The 22,239-nt window shown below is 42.3% G+C and overlaps 1 non-coding gene across 1 annotated transcript; it reads right to left on the bottom strand.

Annotated features, from left to right (window-relative positions):
• Positions 1-575: 575 nt before the first annotated feature.
• trnas-uga lies at positions 576-647 on the bottom strand. The gene has a single exon. It is a non-coding gene; the product is annotated as a tRNA-Ser (tRNA).
• Positions 648-22,239: the final 21,592 nt, after the last annotated feature.

Raw genomic sequence — 22,239 nt, 5'->3', positions numbered from 1 at the left:
CATGGTTTGATTACATTCTAGCTTAAAACCAAAATTCAGCAATATTTTCTAAAATTAGACAGACTGTACAAACCTATACAGTACGATACAAATAAAAATGTATTATTTTATCATTATGTTTTCTGTTAAACTTCCATGCTCAATGAGGAAAGAGAAAGTCAGCGCTGAGAATACAATGCATTTACCCCATTGTGTTCCCATCAAACATTAAACACTCCCAGGTTTTAATTTAAGTTCAAGTATTTCATGTCACATTTAAAATGAAGCATGTTCTGCATTTCTGCAAAAGTCAGCCCCTTAGGAGCACCGACTGAATCAGTGGTGATTTTATAATAGATATAATAATAATCCTTGCATTTGACATAGTGCTTTTCACGACTTCTAGAGTCTCAAAGCGCTTCACAGAATATACTGTAAAGTGAATTGACTGTATATTTGTGGGCAAAACGCGGCAGCCAATTGCGCACAGCTGTGTCCAACAAACAGTTTTAGATTGAAGTGACCAATTTATTATTGTTTTGTTTTTTGGAGGGATTATTATCAGATATGTGGAGTAAGGAAACTTGCCCAAGGTTTCGCCCTGCTGGGAATCAAACCCAGGTCTCTCGCTTTCAAGGCGAGTGCTCTAACCACTGAGCTATGGGACTACATTGCACTTCATATAGCAAACCATCTTTATGGTGTGCCACATTCTGTGTAGTTTTGTACTGAGAGTTCACACCCAACAGGAGCAGAGCTAAAACTGTTAAAACATGTTTCACATCAGACCCTTACAGCCAACAGATGGAAGAGACGTTAATCCCATTTGTCTGGGTTGGATTCATATCCATGTCTCAAAGGTGAAAGGCCAGTGTGTGAATGCACTCTGCCACACAGTCCCAGTAGTGTGGGGGAAAACACTTTTTCATTGTTCTTTATTTCAAGTTCAGCCGTTCAGCTGCGGACACATGGCAACTCATAGAATTCTTTAAAATTTAGAACTGTCAGTCAACCAGCCTTGTGGACAGGAATAGAATATCAAGCACCAGTTTAACAATAGCATATGGGCCTAGATTTTCCTCCAGTATTTTACCATGAGTCTTAAATGCAAACCAGTATAAAATCAGCATACTGTATTCGCACATGAGGATTTTTTTTTCGTTATTTACACATCGTTTAGTTTAAGATTCCACACTGAATATGTGGTCTACTCATATAAGGATAACCTGTGAGTTTGAATGTATTATGTAAGGTACATATGACTGGACTACCGTTAATCCCAGCCCCATAAATCTCAGCAAAAATAACATAAAAATATTGTTGATAATAATGCTTCGAATTTTAGTTGTTTTATTCATTTGTTTGTTGTAATTTATTTAATCAGTTTTGTTCAGTGTTCATTTTTTTAGATAGACAGTAGATATTTTTGCTTACTTAGATTGATACAAATCAGTTTTGCAGGACACATCTGAACAGAATAAGATACAAGAATAAATCTGTAGAAACATCAGTGTCATTTCATGAAGGGCCATCAGTTTAATTCAATCCTGTTGTCAATGTCATAAAACTTAACAAAACCTGGACAGTGAAGCAAAAATGGCACATAACATAGTTTGTTGACAGACATGTGAAAACAAGTGAGTTATTTTTCTGGGTAGCTTCAGTTCTAACAAATTTTGGCTTTGAATCCAATGCATGTGTGACAAGCAGTAAGCAGTGGTGAAAGATACAACAATAAATATGAATATACGCTACTTTGCAGGCTACCAAATCAATTGAAAGCAAATTAATCGACAATTAGTCAATCAAAAATATGATTTGCAATTATACTGCTCGAAGGAAAGATTACAGTGCTGTTTTAAACCAATAGACAACTTTCTCAGGTTGAAAGCAATGTCCAGTTTCCTTCTGTCTCAATATGTTTGTAAATTTAAGGAAACATTCCTCCCTTCCATTAATTTCTTCAACATATGTGCTTCATTCATACCTTCTTGTGTTAAAGATTCCTGAGCTGAGATTCAATCAAACTTGTTTCCGAAGTGAAGGCTGCTATACAAGTGTAATTTGTTGTTATTTTTTCTGAAAACTGATGTTTAAAATGTTTGACCATTGTTAATATCAACATTTAAGTGTTTAATGACAGTAATTCTTAACGGAAGCCTCAGCTCAAGAGATGCATATTTATTTATAAACAAAACGCAAAATACTGCAGATGCTGGAAATCTGAAACAATAACAGAAGTCGCTGGGAACACTCAGCAGGTCAGGCATCATCTATGGAGAAAGAAAAGTGAGTCAACATTTCGGGTCCACGACCCTTCATCAGAAATAATAATCCCTTCAAAAACCAAAAACAATAATAAATTGGTCATTTTCAATCTATGACTGTTTGTGGGACATTGCTGTGCGCAATTGGCTGCCGCGTTCGCCCACAAATATACAGTCAATTCACTTTGCAGTATGTTCTGTGAAGCGCTTTGGGACGTCCTCCCGACGTGAAAAGCGCTATATCAAATGCAAGGATTATTATTATTATTATTATTATTTGTTGAGGTTGGTCAAAAATAACCAATTACACTGATTTGCAATTACACTGCTGGAAGGAAGATTACAGTTTCCATTTTAAACCAATAGATGATTCTCTCGGGTTGAATGCAATGCCCAATTTGTTTCTGTCACAATACATTTGTAAAGGTGACCTATTTGAGGAGACATTCCTCCCTTCCAGGAGAGCAGTTTCTTAAATGAGTCAAGCACTCTGGCCTAAACCACACTTACTTCCTTAAAAATGTTCCAGCTCTTCATTCCTCTCTTATGTAAATATTATGCCTTTAGGGTTGTGATAAGTAATCAGAGGACAGAGTCTGGAGTCTGTCTTTTAATTGCTTATCACAATCTTGAAAAGGTACCTTCTCGTCCTGCTGCCTTGGCAAATCTGAAAACTTGTGTTTTCTGAACATGGTAGACAACAACAACAACAAAATTACATTTGTATACAAATTACATTTGTATAGCGCCTTTCACGTTGGGAGGACATCCCAGGCACTGGACAGTCAATATTTCGGACCCGAGCTGGGAATCGGGATTGGGGAGAGTGGAGGGCAGGGGGGGAAGCAGGGTGATCAAAAGCTTGGTCGAATAGGAGGGTCTTGAGATGGATCTTGAAGGAGGCAAGGGAGGGGGCGAGGTGGAGGGACTGTGGGATGGAGTTTCAGAGGGTAGGAGCAGAGTGGCAGAAGGCCCGCCCGCCAATGTTGGGGTGGCCAAGGCGGGGGACATGAAGAAAGCCGGAGTCTGCTGCGCGGAGGGAGCGGCAAGATGGTAGGGTGTTAGGAGGCTGCAGAGATAGGTGGGAGCAAGGCCATCAAGGGCTTTGAAGGTGCGGACCAGGATCTGGAACTATATCCTCTGAGTGATGAGAAATCAGTGGAGTCAGGTGAGTGGGGGTGATCGGGTCATGGAGCCTGGTGCAGGAGAGGACACGGGCTGCAGAGTTCTGGATGATCTGTAGCCTGTGGAGGGAGGAGTTGGGGAGGCTGACAAGCAAGGAGTTTGTTTAGTCAAGCCTCAATGTTATGATGAGGGTTTCGGCAGTGTGAGACAGTAGGAGAGCCTGGTGATGTTGAGGGGTGGGGGAAGGCAGGTCGTGGTGCGGATATGCGGTAGAAAGGATAGTTGAGGGTTCTACAGGACACCAAGGTTCCGGACTGGCTTAGCAAGGTGGAGTGTGCATCCATGGATGGTGATGCTGTCAGCGCCTGAGGTGAGGAGGCGCTGACGGGAGCCAATCAGAAGAGCCTTGGTCTTGCTAACGTTCAACTGAAGAAAGTTAGCTCTCATCCAGTACTTGATGTCTGAAAGACATTCTGGGGGCTAGAGGAGAAACTGTTTGTGGAGATGAAGTGGAGATGGTGTGAGAGGTATGATCTGAACCATTCGAAGACAGAACCGTGAAGGTTGAGGTGAGAGGAAAGGCGGTGGAGGAGGATAGAGTGGTCAACAGTGTTGAAGGCAGCAGAGAGGTCAAGGAGGACGAGGAAGCAGAGGGAGCCCTGGTCGCAGATGGACAGAATGTCATATTTGTCATTTTGACGTGGGCTGTTTCTGTGTTGTGGGTGGCATGGAAACCCAATTGGAGGGTTTCGTGAAGGGAGTGTTGGGAGAGGAAGGAGTGAAGCTGGGAAGCAACGACTCATTCCAGGACCTTGAAGAAGAAAGGGAGGTTGGAGATGAGGCGGTAGGTTGAGAGTAGGAATGGGTCCAGGGAGAGTTTTTAAGGATAGGATTGCTGATGGCCATTTTTATAGGGGTGGAAACAGAGCCAGTGGACAGGGAGAGGTTTATGGTGTCAGTGAATAAAGGGGCAAGGAGGTGCAGCTGGGAGGTAAGGAGAGGATTAGGGATGTAGTCGAGGGAACAGGTGGTCTGTTTCATCTGGGTTATAGTTGTGATGAGAGGGGAGTAGGAGATAGGTTCGAAGGTGTGGAGGGAGAGAGGGGTAAGGGTCGGGGTAAGAGTGGGAGATGGGGAGAGGATAGTAGATGGAAGGGCAGAGGCAGCTGAGTGGATCCCCTCAACTTTGGAATCGAGGAAGTCCAGTATTGCCTCGCAGTTGGCACTGGAGATGAGGATGGACGAGGTGTGAGAGAGTGGGTATAGGAGCCGGTTTGTGATAGAGAAGAGGAGCCTGGGGTTGTCCTTGGCCTCCAAGATTGTCTTGGAGTAGAACACTGATTTGGCGGAGGTGAGGGTGGAGCGATACAGCCAGATCTGCCGATGGACCGCTTGGTTCAATTTATGCCAGGTGCGTTCAGCGGCACGCACCTATGCTTTAAGGCAGCGGGGGTGGCTGGTGTACCATGGTGACTTTTGGGTAGGAGATGGTTCGAGAAGTGAGGAGAGCAAGGGAATCGAAAGTGGTGGAGAGGGAGCTGTGGAGAAGAGTGACTGAGGAGGATATGTCATTGCAGGAGGAAGCCCAGAGGGGAAGGAGTTCAGGAGACTCCAAGGCAGCCAAGAGGGAGGGGGGGGAGATTTTTTTCCAGGGTATATAGCATAGTTATACTTATACCAGAAGCAAAATAACATGGTTTTCTTTCACTCATTACTGTTACATGTATAGTTTGCATAACTTTGCATTGTTACACACTTTTCATGATACACGGTATATGCAATAATTTGCTGAGGCATAATTGAAATGTTATGGGGAGGGATGGGAGGATCCTTCCTAAAAGGTGGCAACTCTGATTTATTTAAGTTTTCCTGTTGAACATTTCAGTATTTATACCATAACACCAGAAACCACATTCGAACATTGGAAAGACTCTGGCCCCTGTTAACACTTAGACAAGACTTAGTCAAGGGCATTATGTCAAATGGCAGATTGTAAGTGAGGATAAACAATGTGAGATTATTGCACACTGGTATAAATCCAATGCAAGAATCGTTTATGGAGGCACCTGCCCAAGATCCAATCTAACCAATATGGTGCAAAATATTAAAACAGTCACATGATGAACAATTTACTTTTAGATGGTGCCTTTCGCATCAATAAAGTCTAAAGTACAATAAAAAATTAGATTAATTTCAATGAAGTGAATGTCATCTTGGTAAAGACAGCAACATAAGTGTGCCATTATGTGTGCTATCACTGTAGCTCGTACAACCATCTTTTCTCGAACTCCGTGTGCCCTGAAAAGTGCAGAGATGAGATCCTACATCAGTAGTGGACAACGTATGCCTTTTCAGAAGGAATTGGATGTCAAGAAGCAGCTTCTCCCCCCCACCCCACCCCCACTCTCGACATTCGCACGAGTCTAGGTAAGTCTGTGTTCAATCATTAGTGTATCTTCAGTTTTTTCTTGATGGAATATTTCATGATATATGCCATAAAATTACTTTGTTGGCAAACCACAAAATTGGGTACTACTGCTCTTACCTTAAAGGTACAACCTAAATGCAAATTGTTGTTGGTTTTGCGATACCAGATATGGATCTGCCTTCTAACTACCAGCCCCCCACCCTCCGCCCAGCCCTGGATCACTCCCCAGTTGATTTTGCCTGGCTTGCCTTGTGTAATTTCCCAACACTCAGGGTTTAGAAAAGTTTTTCATGATGTCGCTTTGAAGTGGTTTCAGCTCCAATTTTTGGGGGACCACGTCCCCACGATATGTTTTTGGGCTACATCCCCACTCTATTTTTTGGGTGTTTTTTCCATCCCACAAAGCAGATACGAGCTGAGTTGCGGGTAGTCAGTCAGTCTATCTGTCTCCGTCTCCTTGCCTGAAGGCAGAAAAAAACTTTAACGGCTCGAGGGGTGGGGACAAGTACCAAACCAACAGTCGTGAGTTCCTTGCGTCTGCGCGCTGGACCAGGGAAAGATCAAGAAGCCAGGCAGCGAGCTGACTGACAGTCGGTCACAAAACACGCTGTGAAGAAGACGCTGGCTTCACTCGAGTATGAGCACTCAAAAATAACAAAAACCTTCCCATGCAGAGGTTCCAGCTGATCTCAGGCAAAACCTCTTTCCAAAGCCAGACGCAATGCTTGTTTATATTTTTTTTGGTTTTGTTTATTTCACTCAATCCACCAGTTTGTGAGACACTGCTGTGCGCAATTGGCTGCTGTGCTTTGCCAACAAAACACACAGTCATTACACTTTACAGTATATTCTCTGAAGGACTTTGAGACATCTCAATGATGGGATAAGGAGTTATATCAAATACAAAGATTATTACTATTGTTTTTATTATTGTTTATCTTTGGTTGTTTGTGTACTGTGGAAAGTGACAAACTGCACCCCCTTGACACCAAGCTCCAGGATCCCATCAATGCCATCTTCGCCTGGCTTCACTAGCTAGCTTCCCCACAGGATTGAGTTTAAGATCCTCGTACTCTGTTTTAAAGCCCTCCATGGTCTTGCTCCTCCCTCCCACTGTAACCTGCTAAAACATGACCAACCTGTCTGCTTCCTCCATTTGCCAGGCACTGGCCTACTCCATGTCCCCTGCCTGCTCCACCATCGGTGGTCGGGCCTTCAGCCTTTCTGCCCCTATCCTCTGGAATTCCATCCTGGAGCCCTTCCGCCTTGTCCCCTCCCTTGCCTGCTTCAAGGCCCATCTCAAGATCTTCCTCCTTGTCCTTGTGTTTGGTCACCCTCTTGCTCCCACCCCCTTGCCCTGAAATCTTTTTGATTCCAAAGCGTTGGAGGGCAAGGTGGTCTACCTCTCAGCTGCTCGTGGATGAAAATGCAAATGGTGCAAGTGATTCTCAGCCAGTGGCAACTGGTCAATTGCAATTTGTTCCTGAATTGGCCAGCTGTGTGACACGTGCATAAACCCCTCACCATGCATGGAGTACTGTAAACTTGCATGAGTCAAGACCATAATATTTAATACAACTTGCACAAAGTATGAATTATGCATAAATCAGATTTTATACAACTATCGCATAACAAATAATAAAACTTGCAAATACCAGCAACACGAATGGTATATTCAGGTCACAAAGCCTCCCTGACAATGCCAAATGAAGACACCGTGGGACGATTCAAAAATAGAAGAACGTTTCCTCCATGTTCCTGGCCAACAAACCGCCAGATAAAATTGGTCAACACTTTAAAGTAAATTTTGAAACACATTTTGAAATACATCTTGCAGATGTATTAAGGTACTATACCAAATTCAAGTATTAATAAAAGGCAATATTTAAATTAATGATATGATCAAAATATGGGATACATTTCATGGGATACAGGACAGTGAAAAGAGTTAGTGTTGAATACTGGAGCGTAGCATCTCAGGCCAAGAGTACATTCAGAATTTGGAGCTCTGAATATGCTCGAAAAGACAATGATGATTTCTCCTGATCAGGCAGATAGGCAACTTGTTGGAGTACGCTCAGTCAGTTGTTAATTGGAGTTTGCTGTGCCATTGAAACCATTACACCAATTTCTCCTTTGAAACAATGCTCAATGGCACCCCAATGCTCACTTGCCTCAATTAAAAGAAAAACACTTTCCACAAATGGCATGAGAAAGATTCCTGGTCAACAATCCCACAAATAAAATTGGTCTCACTTCATAGCTTTTAGTGGGCAAACTGGCTACAGCAATAGTTACACTTAAACAACCTGGAACATACTTAAATGTTTTGACAACTTGAAGCACTATATCAAAAGCAAGAATGAAAAATCATTTTCATATTCTTAAAGGAGCTGCCTCAGTTTAGCTTTAATCTTAATATAGGTATTAATTAGTTGATGCAAATTGGACACTAACTTTGATACAATAAATATTTCCTCATATTTTTATTCAAATCTAGTTTAATCATACAAGTTAAATTATAAGCCCCCAAAAATAACAGATTAGAGAGTAACCCTTAAGGAGGGACAATTAATGTCTGAAGCTACATTTTTTTGGAAAAAAAACTGTCCTTCATGGCTCAGTTATGTTCCAACAAAGCTTTATTTTCCAGTGGTATAAAGACCAAATCAGATTTTAAGAAAATCCTGACAGCATTACAAAGCTAACCGTGAACCTTGGTCAGCAAGTGATCAATGTGGCATAGAAGTCATTGATGGGCAGGTGAAAGGAATTGTAAATTGAATCAGCAAAGTAATTCAGGGGGTAAACAGGTGTCAGCACTTCACGGGGTCCAAACGTTCTGTTTAAGCCCCACATCAGGACTGCTTGTCCGTGCCGTCACCTTGTGACACTCAGGAATTCTGTCTTGTCATGGCTACCCAGCCAAAGGGGATGAGTTATCCACTTCCCAGCTGGTGTGTTTCATTTTAAACATCCCAGTCAATCCAACCCTCAACCTCCTATGCTCCAAGGAATGCAGTTCCAACAGTTCCAATCAACCAAGCCTCATCCCAGCTAAGCCCCCTTCAGCTCAGATTTTAATTCAGTGAACAATAGCTGGACATTATCCAAGGTAGTATGTCCTTCGAGAGTTGCTTCAAATTGAATACAGTACTTTGAATAATGTTCTGACAGACCTTTGTAAAACTGGGTATTTTTAAGTCAAAAACGATACACGAAGGTTGGAAAGAACCTGTGAGTGCCTGTGTGAAACATAAAGGATTAAAGAATGTTTGAGAAGCAAGCAGTATGGTGAGTGAAACTCTCTAAAAGGCTTTGTTACATTCATCACAAACAGTTGACCATATTAAATGTTATCAGTCCTAATTCAGTGCAGAAATCAGAGAATAACTTAAAATTTTACAAAACCAATTATGGAACCCTCATGTATTCTCATTCTGGTAGCTTCCACCAAATCAGACACTCTGAGAACCCAGCTCCATAAAGTCCCACTTCGCTCTGGGATGAACTGGGACAGTACCATTGCATTTTAGCAGACAGTGTGGTTAGTTGGACATCACGTAACATAGAAATCATCTGCCGTGCTAAGCAAACAATACTTCCATTTGGAGTTAGTGTCTCTGAAGCACTACACAACACCTCATGTCCTCTCCCGGATCAAGCTCCACAAACCGATCACCTCCATCCTAGTCCGGTTTCACTGGTTCCCTATTCGCCAGAGGATTCAGTTTAAGATCCTCGTCCTCGCTTTTAAAACCTCCACAGTCTTGCTCCTCTGCACTTCTGTGACTTGCTAAAACTTTACCAACTTGCCCACTCCTGCTCGATAGGCACTGGCCTGCTCCATGTCCCCCATTCTTCCCCACCCACAAAAGGCAGTCAGGTCTTCGGCCTTTCTACCCTCACTGTCTCAAACTCCATGCCAGAGTCACTTCGCCTCCCCCATCCTTTGCCTCCTTCAAGGCCCATCTCATGACCTACTTCTTTGACTGTGCCTTTGGTTATCTTTCTACCCCCACCCCTCTTACCCTCCACTTCTCTTGATGCCAACCACCAGCTCAGGTGCAAACTGAAGACTCTCTAGGGATGTCCTCCTAATGTGAAAGGCACTATATAAATGCAATTTACTGTTGCTGTTGTGAATTTACGTCCAGCTCTCTCCCTGTGTGCCATTAACTCTCTTTCAGTCTTGTGTTATTTTCCCTATTCTCTCTCTCTATTATATACTACGTGGGTGCATGTCTCTCTCTCTCAGTATATGAATGTGCCACTGCCTTTTTTCTGTCACTCTTTCCTTAAAATAATAAATAATCCTTGCATTTATCATGTCTTCGAGATGTCTCAAGTGCTTCAAGGTGTATACTGTAAAGTGGATTGACTGTATTTTGTGGGTGTAACAAGGCAGCTGTTGTGCAGAGCAGTGTCCCACAAACAGTCGTGGATTGAGTGATCAAATTATTATGATTATTATGATTTTTTTTGTGTCCCTGATGTAACCCTGATCCTCAAGGCCACCTTTGTGTGTGGCTGCCTGAGGCTGCGCCTGGAGCCCCTCTACGCTGGCAACAAATGCCGATATGTGCTGGACTTCTACCTGTACCCGGTGCTGAGAAGGATGAGTCTGGCAGAACTGCCTCGAAATGTTCCACACAGTTGGAGCCAAGACAGATTCACATCTCGCAACATTGCATATCCACGAGCAATCACCCAGTGGTCCGTGCGGGAGTTGGTGAGGACCGTCAGAGAGGGGAGGGGATGAACCTGATAGAAGGGTACCCCAGGGAGATTGTCGGATACGTCCGGCAGAATGCCTGGTCACTCAGTGCTGCACGGCCTTTTCCCGGGGACACACAGGGAAACTGAGATAGAGTGCGCCTGGAGGATCATCAGCTCGGTGAAGGCGGCCCTTGTGGCCACCCGAAACCAGTTGGTGTACCAGCACAGCACCGTGTGGGAGGGGGCCTGCTGCAGGCTCGCACACTCCACCATCAGGAACGATGTGCTGAGGGACACGCTGAAGCTCGGCACAGCCACGGCAATGGACAGATGGGGCCTATCCCTGATATGAATCTCTCAACGTAGTATAGGTGCTTTGGCACGCTACAGCTAAACAATGTTTAGTCCCTGAAAACAGTCACAAGGAGCTATTTTCTTGTCAGGCTGAGTGCAGGCTGATGTGTGGTGAGAGACCTTTACAGGAGATAGTGCTGTCAACGGCAAGTTTTGGAGTTTTAGCTGGTTAAACTCTAGTAGTATCCCAACACACATTCTGGAGTATCCGATCTTGGCTCTTGCCTCTGGAATTTGACAAGCCGTGTGCATCTATGTGCAGGTGGCATACATGTGGAACTCTGTTGGTTTGGATACTCTTGATGACTTTCCGCCCATATCAGACATATGGCTCACCAAAATTATACAACTCAGTTCCGTGAGAGTTTAGTGCTGGAACACAGTTCTTTGAAGCAAACCAATCAATAGTTCCCTGGATACAAGGGGTGAAGCAGTCAGTCCTTTAAAACTGAAATGCACAAAGAGACAGAATGGAGTATTTCTAAACATTCACCTTTTTATATAGGTTTGTGATCTTAAAACTCCCTTTGAAATCCAACACAATCAAAATTGGATCACTCACTGACTTTGCAGTCTTTGACAACAGAGATTGATCCAATTTTGATGCTCACCATGTCAATGTGATGTCGGAAAGCTCCAGGTGTCTTACTAAGAACGTACTATGTTCCAGTTCTTATTTCAAACCAGTTTATAGTCAGCAAGAGCCCAGAGCACAAAAAGCACCTGTAGCTCAACAGTCATCAGAAGGCAGATTTTTTATGGTGTGAAGATCCAAATCTGTAGCCCAAACTCTCCAAACAATTTACCAGCGAACATTGCATATTCAAAATAAACCAACTGATGATAGCTTTGCTCTGGTAGGAAAAAAATCGGCAAAGAATCTCTGAAGTTCTGCAACATCCTTATTAGTTTGAAAAGCAGCTCATTGGAACCTTATTAACGATTGCAACAGGTTTTCTTTTGAAGAGTATTTAGACTTCCTTAGAATGAAAGGTTCTTTAAATCAAGCAAAGCTGCATTTAATTACACAACAAAATTTGCAAGTTTTTGCCAAAATAAGGGACTTTATATGTCACAATTTTTGCATAAGTGTCTGGGAACAACGGATTAAACGTTGCAATGCTTTTAAACACATCTGTCATGTATAGGGTTTATAATATTACAAACTGATCAGATCATCCAAAGACGCCTGAACCACATCTGGAAATGGTTTTCCACATTGTATTTGTATATTTTTGAATTGGGCCTACAAGGATCATTTCAAGAATGCCACATTTTATAATAAATTGAGTTAATAATCATTGTTTATTGAGATAGCAACCCTGACCGTCTTCAGCCCAGTTGCAATATCATTGGAAGTTAACTTTTACAAACCCTAGTTACAGATCTAACAGCAAAATGTATATTTTTATATTTATAAAAAACTGTAACACTATTTTGGTGAAGTAGTTCAGCAAATAATTATTCTGTGCCTTCCCAAGATTCTAATTTAGGGAGTTGCAAATTTTGGAAATGTTAGTGATTAACTACACCTACATTGTGTGAAAGAGGCATCACAGAGAGGCTGGTTGATGTTTATAAGACATTAAAAGGGATAGAGACTGATACTTTCAAATATACCAAGGAAGCAGGACAAGAGGCAACAACACATTGCATTTATATAGCACCCTTCAAGTCAGGGGGCCATCTCAAGGTATTGGACCTGGACAAGAGGGCAATTTTAAGACAGTTACCAGGAAGCATTTCTTATAGGGAGAGTAGATATGTTTCAGCTGAAAGACCTTCTTCATCCAAATCTCTCTTGTAATCATGAAACAACTACAGTGGACCATTCCACAATGAAATGGATAACACCTCAGATCTGATCTTATGGTTCATTCATTCTTGCAGCCAATTGCACACAGCAGTGTCCCACAAACGGTCATTAATTGGGTTTAAAAAATTTAAAAAACTAATTTAATGTCATTAAAAAGCTCTTTGAGACATTTTGATGTGATAAGGTGCTATAAAAACTTAATTAAAGCAACCTGCAATCTAAAACTTTACTTGTTGTATAGATTTCAATTACAAAGACTCACATTTGAGAATTCGGCCTAGACATACTTCATTAAACTAAACAACTTCCTATGGATTGAGCACCATTGTTCCTAGAAGGGTTGATTTTTTTGGGGCATGTCTAACATGTGGAAACCCATCACCATGCTAAAGAATATCCAAACTAGACAGAGTTCCAAACATGCCACCCACAAGTGGAAATTCCCACGTTTGGAATGTAATGTGCACTTCTCTCCTGTAGTCCTAAGCCTCCAAAGTTTCCTCATCAGTTTTCTGAGAGACACATCCCTGTCCACTGAGCGATGGTTCCATGTGACATGCCCGCCACTTTAATGTTCTCGAGGTACATGCCAGGCTTATTTAGGACCGGTTGCTTAATATAAGTCCTCACGCGAAGGGCTTTGGCAAATAGACATGCCACTATGAAGCCGAATCTGCCTCCAGGGTGATCAGTGGGAAGTCAGTGTAGGCCAGAGCACTCCCTCGATTCCCCATTTACCACAAAATCCACCTCACTGCTTAATTCTGGACAACAAATGGGTTGTTGCATATTGCTTTAAGACTTAATTGGCAAATGGACATTGACAATGAGAAGCAAGCAAACATAAAAGGATTTTGGGAAAGTGGAAGAGAATGGAAGTGTAAGATTTAAATAAAGAAACTAGTGAATCTAAACTGTGTTTTGGATTTACGAACATTAATTGGGCCAGAGGAAGCCTCTCCACTGCCTTACCCAGAACTGAGAATCATAAAGGAGAACTGTTTGGACGCAGGTCGTATGCCCACCAGCTTAACCTGCATTGAGACCATGATGCTCCCTGTATCTTCCAAACAATACTCTCAAGGTCCCCTCTTGAGCAATGCAGAGCCATGATTGTTGGAGGGTTGTTGGAAAACAAGCCACAGATACAATGTGGGTTTGAAAATCATAAGACTATCCCCCAGAAGTGACGACAACTCATTTTCACTACACTGAAAGTACATGATCCAAAACCCAGTTAATGAACTATTTTTGCTCTGTTTGAGATTTTCTGTGAAGTAAAACGGGGTGGGATTTGATTTCACAGAAATGAATTGCATCCAAAGTTGATGTTTCTCTCGTTATGACAAAGAGCCACAAAGAGTCATGACACAATTACCGTGCACACAGCGAGCTTAGTATAACTGAGGCCTCTCTGGGCAACCTGAAAGAAATGCGCAGAGTTTGCAATTTACAGAATAATGTGATAAACGGCAGCAATATGGAGAAAGAATGCAACAAGAATATTTAAACCAGACGTGCTGAAGTTTAACCCAATGGGTTGCTAAATTAAACTTACAAATTAAAAAAATTAACTTGCAGTTTTACTCAAGTTTCGGAAATGATTCTACTTCCACAGTGTGTATATGGGATGTGAGTCATGTACAAAATTTCATATCCATGGCATTTAGAATGCAAGTTATGTTTAAGCATAATATTGCAATAATATTTCTGATTGCAGTGCCGTGTATCAGGCAACGGTCACATTTCATAGTGCTGGGATTTGAGAGTATTTATTGTGTGACAATGAGTGTCACGAACAACCGGAGGGCATCAAACCATCAGTTATTTTGCTTCAGTGACTACAGCATAAATGTAGGTTCAACTGCAGCCTTTTCTGGAATTGATTGCAGCTCGTATGGTTCAATCATCAATTCAATGTGACAGTAACTGAAACCAGGTTTTATGCATTACCTCATTCATAACTTGTTCAAGTGATGGTAAAAGCACGCTGCAGTATCCTTACAAAAATAGCCCAGGCAGAATCTAAACTAAGTGCTTCTTCATCAGCTGGCAAATTATACCAGATCACTCAGCTCGCATTCCAAGTGCTGGTTCTGCAACAGCATCAGCAGAGAAGCTGCTCAATAGCTTTCTTTGTTTGGAGAGTGTGCAGGCAGGAGGACTAGGATGCAAGATCGGAAACAGTGAGTTGATGAGAGAGGGGAAATAAAAAAAGGCAGAAGCATTTATTTTCCTGTTTTCGAGTAAGTAAATAAACAAAGTTTGATAAAACATTGATACTTACACAGCATCAGATTTGGTTTAAAAAAACACAAATATAGCACTGATTACATATAATACAAATATTTTTCAACAAATTCATTATCAGCTTTAATAAACCTTTAATAAAGTCTGTGCCCATAAATTTGAGCTACTGACCTCATCTGTAATTATACTTACTGAAAAATGATATAGAGGCTTTCATCGGGCCACTGCTATCTTCAGTAATCAATCAAGAAATCTGCATACAGTTACACAGATTCAACAACAACAACTTGCATTTATATAGCGCCCTTCACCCGAGGTAGCATCTCGGAGTGTTCAGGCAACGTGAAAAGGTTTGTTTAAGATTGTCAAACAACAGAACGTATATTCTTTCAAAATGAGCACAGCTAATATCCACACTAATATGTCATTTGTTTGAATGCTACATGTTAGAATGAACAAAAATGCAGAGTTTCTGAAAGTTGTCTTAGTATAAGACTATTCTTGAACCAAACTAAAATGGTGTTTGTTATTTTTTGTCCTGAACCACAACTCATTTTCAAATAGCTTAGTTATGTGTTGAATTTAAATTTGTACAGAATATGAAACACTATGAAACTTCCTGGGGGACTCAGAGGACATAGGTGTTTCAGACATTTTCTTCAAGAATGAAGCACTAAAGCAAGGATGTACACAATCAATGTGAATAGCAGTACAAACCAATTTGCTGTATTCTACCCTGAGGCGGGCAATACACTGGTTTACATAATGAGCAAACCTTCTGATCAACTCTAGTGTTTATTATTACCTGTTTGAACACACCAATGACTCTGGTGGCTGTTTTTCCTCAATACTAAAAGAAGACAGGTTGCCTTTTTTTAGAATTATTCAGTGGAAAGACGATAAATTAAAATGTGCACATTTATTTAATTATACTTGATGATATTTAATAGAAATGGGAAATTTCTTTGCAAGTGATGTATGATAGCAAACACATCTAGATTTTCAAATCAATAATGTATACACTTTGGTGTATAATCCACTGTGAAATTGAGGATAGGAAGGCCAAAAGAAGCAAAGGACCGCCCAGTAACATTTCCTGAGGGCAGTGCAAGTATGTTCTCATTCGCACTTCAATAACCTGAGACATTGTGCATGCCTCAGAGTTGTTATGCTTCCTCTTCAATTTTCTATTTTCTTTTGAAAGCATCATGGTGGGTTACACTGCCTTGCATAAGTGTGTGAACCTCCACAGTGAGTGTTCATAACATAATTTTTGCTCTGAAATACAACTACAGTCTTCAAATAATTCAGGAATGTTGAATTGAAATTAGTTTACAGTATAAACAGTATGAAACTAGCAAAGAGGGTCAGGGCTTGGCATTGAGTATTGGAAGGCTATTTGACTAAAAAGAGAATATCACAACTGAACCCCAATCTTAATGCTGGCTCGATAGCCAGACAATGAACTTGCCAGCAGGGGTCATCGATCGCCTAACAATACGAAGCTGAATTCCCCCCTTTCCTTTGCTCAGGGGAACTGAGGCCAATTGCAGCACCCTTACGTCTGACATCAGCTAACTCCCTACAGTCACGGATCAGATCTTTGGTCTTCTTGGTCTGAACAGTTGAGTTTGACATTGCTAATAAAGCAACTGGGGGAGCTAGTCTCTTGGGTTCCTTTGAAAAATCTGAACCCTATGTCCCATTTTTTCTTGAGTAGAATCAATTTAGTTCTGCAAAATTCCTCCCAAATTAACTGTCACAACAACCTAGTCCAATGCATCAGTTTAGTTTTTAAGTAAAGTACACATATGGCAAATTGCAAATGTGTCTTTACGAAGGCTGGACTATTATTGAATGCCCTGGAGGTATATTCCAGTAATTTAACTGATGTCAGCTTCACATTAGCTGGATCCTACCAATGAATTATCACATTCAAATCCTTTCCCACCTATCCTGAAGGACACTCTTTCATTATCTGCAGGTTTCATGCTTCTGTTCCTTTGTGCACCATTTTGCATTAATCCAAATTAAATTGCAAGTATAATTTCTGAATTTTCAGATTCCTTTGTTGGCAGATAAATTAAGAGGATAAATAAAATTTGAGAAGATCCAAACCAATTCAACATATGGATTAACGAGCAGTAGATATATTTTAATGTAGACATGACAATGACAATTGAAAAAAGAAAGAGTCAATTTGTGAAATATTTTTAGTCTGTAAACAGTAGAGGAAAAGGGGAAGAATGTGGATTCTCACTAACAATCTCACTAAAGTTTCAAATCAATGTGAAGCTGCTGTCAACTAAACTTGTCAAATACTAGGTAACATCTTCAAGGCATTGCCTGTAACTTAGAAAAAGTTATTCTAAACGAGCGTAGATCACTTTCGGAATATTCTGTGAAGCTTCGGGTATCCTACCTTTGCAAACAAAAGAACATGAGGTTAGATAAAAGTAATAAGTAAAAGGTCGAGATTTATAGTTTTAAGTTATTGTTGGAGAAAAAGAAAATGGGGTGAAATAAATTATCTTTAAACTGTTGCTGGAAGAAAGCAACTTGACCTAGACTCCAAGAAAAGAACTCAAAGGCCTAAGTTTAAAATTAATGTTTCACATGAGACTAGAATTATGTTACCTATCTCAAAACATAACAATTGAAAGTATATGACTTATTGATTTTGCGGGTTTCTGTAAACTTTCTCCCCATAAGATAAAACGGAAGGGTTAAGTTCACGACAGGGTAGGTTTTGCTGATCGGTCTTTTCTTGTTTCCACACATTTTCTTGTTTTTCTAATTTATATTTAAATTCAGCTGTTCTCTCTTACACTTTCCATTTGCTTACAGAACTAAATATCATCGCCAAATTTGATACCACTGTCAAAAGTACCCCCCACATATTGGGCTTGAATCATGCAAACATCAGGCAAGCAGAACAGGTCCAGCTTATAATTTGTCAATTTCTGTCCCACAGCTATTTTCCCAATTATTACCCACTTTTGTCTTTTTTTGGCCTGAATAAATCCAGATAACTGATAGCCATTAACTTAATTTCCCTTAATTTTCTTTTGAGAGAAAAGGAATTTCTTGAATAATGCGAAAAATAGAACAACATAGCACAAAACTTCTCTGCTCCTCAGTCTGCAACTATTCATAACTTATCAAGCACAATACAATTTGCCCACACTTACACGTCTGGTAACAATCTTGCATTTCCAGGCACGCAGTGTTATTCTGGCTAAACATATTTATTCTACCACATGATTACATTACTAACTGTTCAAATCCTGTTCGGAAAATTCAAGAATATCATATTCGCTGGGTTACCCTCATCCCAAATTTAGTTAGTTGCTTAAAGAGTTTTAATCAGTTTATAAGACATGACTATTATGTCAAAAACCACGCTGACAATGAGCTTCTTTGCTTTTCTTGTTATATTAATAACATTTTTTTAAACTTATTCTGTGCATTTCCACCACCATGGCTGTCAGACATAAATTCCACAACTGAGGCCATGTTCCTTTTTTTGCTCAGAATTTCTACGTTCCAGGCAGTGGAGGATGTTTTTTTCCCCAAAAGGACTCAGGATTATCAGGTAAAATGGAGAAGCTGACTTGTGGGACCGCCAGTTTAGTATGAAACCTCCAAGAGTTTAAAAACTTTGTCGGGGTTTAAATAGAACTTCTGAACTAAGCTGCATGGGGAGGTAAGTATCGGGAGCCAATTCCAGGGGCATCTGGAAACCATTCACGGATACACTCGGGAAATTTCCAGATTTCTCATATCACCAGTCCATCCCTGCTTCCAGGCCTCAAGCACAGCTGTTGGATTTATTTTATTAACATCTCACCCGCTCTTCTTCAGAATTCTATCTCCCTCGTCCAGACACCCTCTTTCAGTTTATTCACAAACCGCATGCACAATAACAAATTGCATTGGTATAGCGCCTTTCATGGCAGGAGGACATCCCAAGGTGTTGGACTGCTGAGAGTTTGCACGCAAGCTTGGAGTAATAGTGATGGGTGCCAAAGAGGAATGGGGGTGGGAAGATGGCCAAAGGCACGATCAAAGAAAGGTCCTGAGATTGATCTTGAAAGAAGCGAGGGACGAACTGAGGTGAAGAGATTCTGAGATGGAGTTCCAGAGAGTGGGGGCAGAAAAGATGAGGGCCTGTCACCGAGGCTGGAGCAGGGAGGCCAGGGCACATCTGACCCATATGAACATGATATATGCCCAAGCCCAGAACATGTCCATACTTGTACAATTTAATATGACTGGGAGCAACCACAACATTTGTATAGAGTCCATCATGGGGGATAACTTCTCGGAACACTAAACAGCGGCAGAGCCTAAAGCTGAGCCAGGGGGAGGGAGGAAGTGACTGTAATAATAGTCGAAAACGAAGGCCTTCAGGCAAAAGCTGTAAAAAGGGATAGAGGGGTCAAGGCGGAGGGATTGAGGGATAGAGTTTCAAAGCTTGAGGGCGTAGTAGCTGAAAGAATGGCCACCAATAGTGGAACGGAGGACGAGGAACAAGCAGGAGGTTGGAGCCAGCCAAGTGGAGGTGGCGGGTGGTGGAATGGGGAGTAAGTAGATCAGAGAGATGGAGATGAAGAGATTTGTAGACGCATGTGACGTTTTTGAAGTCAATCCGTTCTGTGATAGGGAGGCAGTGGAGGCTGCCAAGGAAATCAGTTGAGCTTTGGAACCAAAAAGTTCTGTTTTTGAATCCCAGTGGAACCACTTAGTCATTCACCCTGTCAAAGTAGATAAAATGAGTACCAAGGCCAAAACAATATCCTTGTGGGGGAGAGGGAAAGTGTTAATAATGCGATAGAGGTTTAATTTGGTTTGAAGAGACATATAATAATCCAAAGCATCGTTGATAACTCATCAGCAGTTCTGTCTCATCAATGTAGTTTGGAGGTGGTAAAATGTCCTCAACCTTATAATTCTACAAGATAAAGCCCTGAGGCATTGAGCAGTCATAACTGGACAAATACAGTAACATTTAACAGTGTTTCATTGTGCAGTTGCTCTGCAGTTAGCATTGCACGATTCTAAGCTTGTCAAGACAAACTTAGAGAAATTATTCAGGTTATCTTGTGATATGCTGAAAAGACCTATTGGTCTGGCATCAACAACAACAAAATTACATTTATAGAGCCTCTTTCACGTCGGGAGGACGTCCCAAAGCACTGAACAGTCAGGTGTCGGGGCCCGAGCATGGGGAGAGGTGGTGTAGGGGTGAGGGAAGGCAGAGAAGTGGGAGGGGGACCAAAGGCACAGTCGAAGAGAAGGGTCTTGAGACTGGTCTTGACGAAGGCAAGGAAGAGAGGCGAAGGGACCATGGGATGGAGTTCCAGAGTATGGGGGCAGAGAGGCTGAAAGCCCGGCCAACGATGGTAGGACGGTCGGGCGGGAGACATGGAGCAGGCCGGAGCCTGCTGAATGGAGGGAACGGACAGGTTGGTAGGGAGTCAGCAGGCCAGAGATGTAGGATGGGGCAAGGCCATGGATGGCCTTAAAGGTGAGGACTAGTATCTTGAACTCGATCCTCTGGGGGATGGGGAGCCAGTGGAGTCAGGCGAGGGTGGGAGTGATGGGGTCACGGCGCCTGGTGCATGAGAATACATGACCTGCAGAGTTTGGATGATCTGCAGCTTGTGAAGGGAAGAGTTGGGAAGGCCGAGGAAGAAGGAGTTCCCCAAATAGAGCCTTGATGTGACGAATGCATGGGTGAGGGTTTCGGCAGCCTGAGGGGTGAGGCAGTGGAGGAGTCTGGCAATGTTGCGGAGGTGGTGGAAGGCAGTGCTGGTCATGGCACGGATGTGGGGGAGAAAGAACAGTTCGGGGTCAAACAAGATACCCAGGTTCCTGTGCGGAGGTGCTGGCGCGAGCCAATCAGGAGGGTCTTGCTGAAGTTGAGTTGGAGAAAGTTATCCCTCGTCCAGGACTTGATGTCGGACAGGTAGTCAGTCAGGATGCCAGTAGTCCTGGAGTTGAGGATGGAGGCAGAGAGATAGAGTTGGGTGTCATCCGCATACATGTGAAAATTTACCCCATGTCTGCAGATGATGTCACCAAGGGGGAGCATGTAGAAGGTGAAGAGGAGGGGACCGAGGGCAGAGCCCTGAAGAACACCGCACGAGACGGTGCGGGGGCTGGAGGAGAAGCCGTTTGCGGTGATGAAGTGGAGGCGGTGTGAATGGTAGGACCTGAACCAGTCAAGGACAGAACCTTGAAGGTTAAGGTGGGAGGAGAGGCGGTGGAGGAGGATTGAGTGGTCCACGGTGTCAAAGGCGGCGGAGAGGTTGAGGAGGACAAGGAGGCAGAAGAAGCCCTGGTCACACATGGTCAGGATGTCGTTTGTGACCTTGACCAGAGCAGTTTCTGTGCTGTGGGCAGCACGGAAATACGATTGGAGGGGTTCATGGACGGAGTGAGAGGAGAGGAAAGAGTGAAACTGGGAGGCAACGTCTATGTCAAAAGAACAAAGGGATATCATCACCATCAACTCTATCAAGACAACCTCCAGGACCAGCCTTATTCCAGCTACAACCAAGCAAAATCCTATCAGCCCAATATGCTCCTCTGTGTTTCACCTAATGTCCTGCTCAGTGCCCACTTCTATCTGTCTCTGCAATGCTGCCCTCTTTGGGCTGACCTTTATTTTGTCAAACCTTCACAGGTGTTGTCAGTCAAACCAAGATTCAGTTTAACTTTACCAGATAGATATACTTGTCCCGTGCCGCACAAACACACCAAATAAATACCCAAGGACTTTTCAGCAACGCTCCCTTCTTGACACATACGTGCAGGAACCCTGGCTGATTTGTTTTTACCCCACCTCACTCCAGGTTGTTGAATCCACTTGTAGTACCTTAACTGCCATCCTAGCTTCAAAAAAATGATCTGGAGTCCTGTAGCGCAGTGGTTAGAGCACTCGCTTTGCAAGCGAGAGACCTGAGTTCAATTCCAGGCAGAGGGCGAAACCTTGGGCAAGTTTCCTTACTCCACACACCTAATAATAATCCCTCCAAAAACCAAAACAATAATAAATTGGTCATTTTCAATCTACGACTGTTTGTGGGACATTGCTGTGCGCAATTGGCTGCCGCGTTCGCCCACAAATATACAGTCAATTCACTTTACAGTGTATTCTGTGAAACGCTTTGGGACGTCCTCCCGACATGAAAAGCGCTATATCAAATGCAAGGATTATTATTATTTATTTATTATCTAACGCTCAGTATCAGTAAGCACCCTGCAAATCAGTCTCGTCCACTTATGAGGACACT

This window comes from Callorhinchus milii, unplaced genomic scaffold, assembly GCF_018977255.1.
Source record: "Callorhinchus milii isolate IMCB2004 unplaced genomic scaffold, IMCB_Cmil_1.0 Scaffold5, whole genome shotgun sequence".
Classification (NCBI taxonomy): Eukaryota; Metazoa; Chordata; class Chondrichthyes; order Chimaeriformes; family Callorhinchidae; genus Callorhinchus; species Callorhinchus milii.
This window is presented reverse-complemented; position numbering and strand designations above follow the sequence as displayed.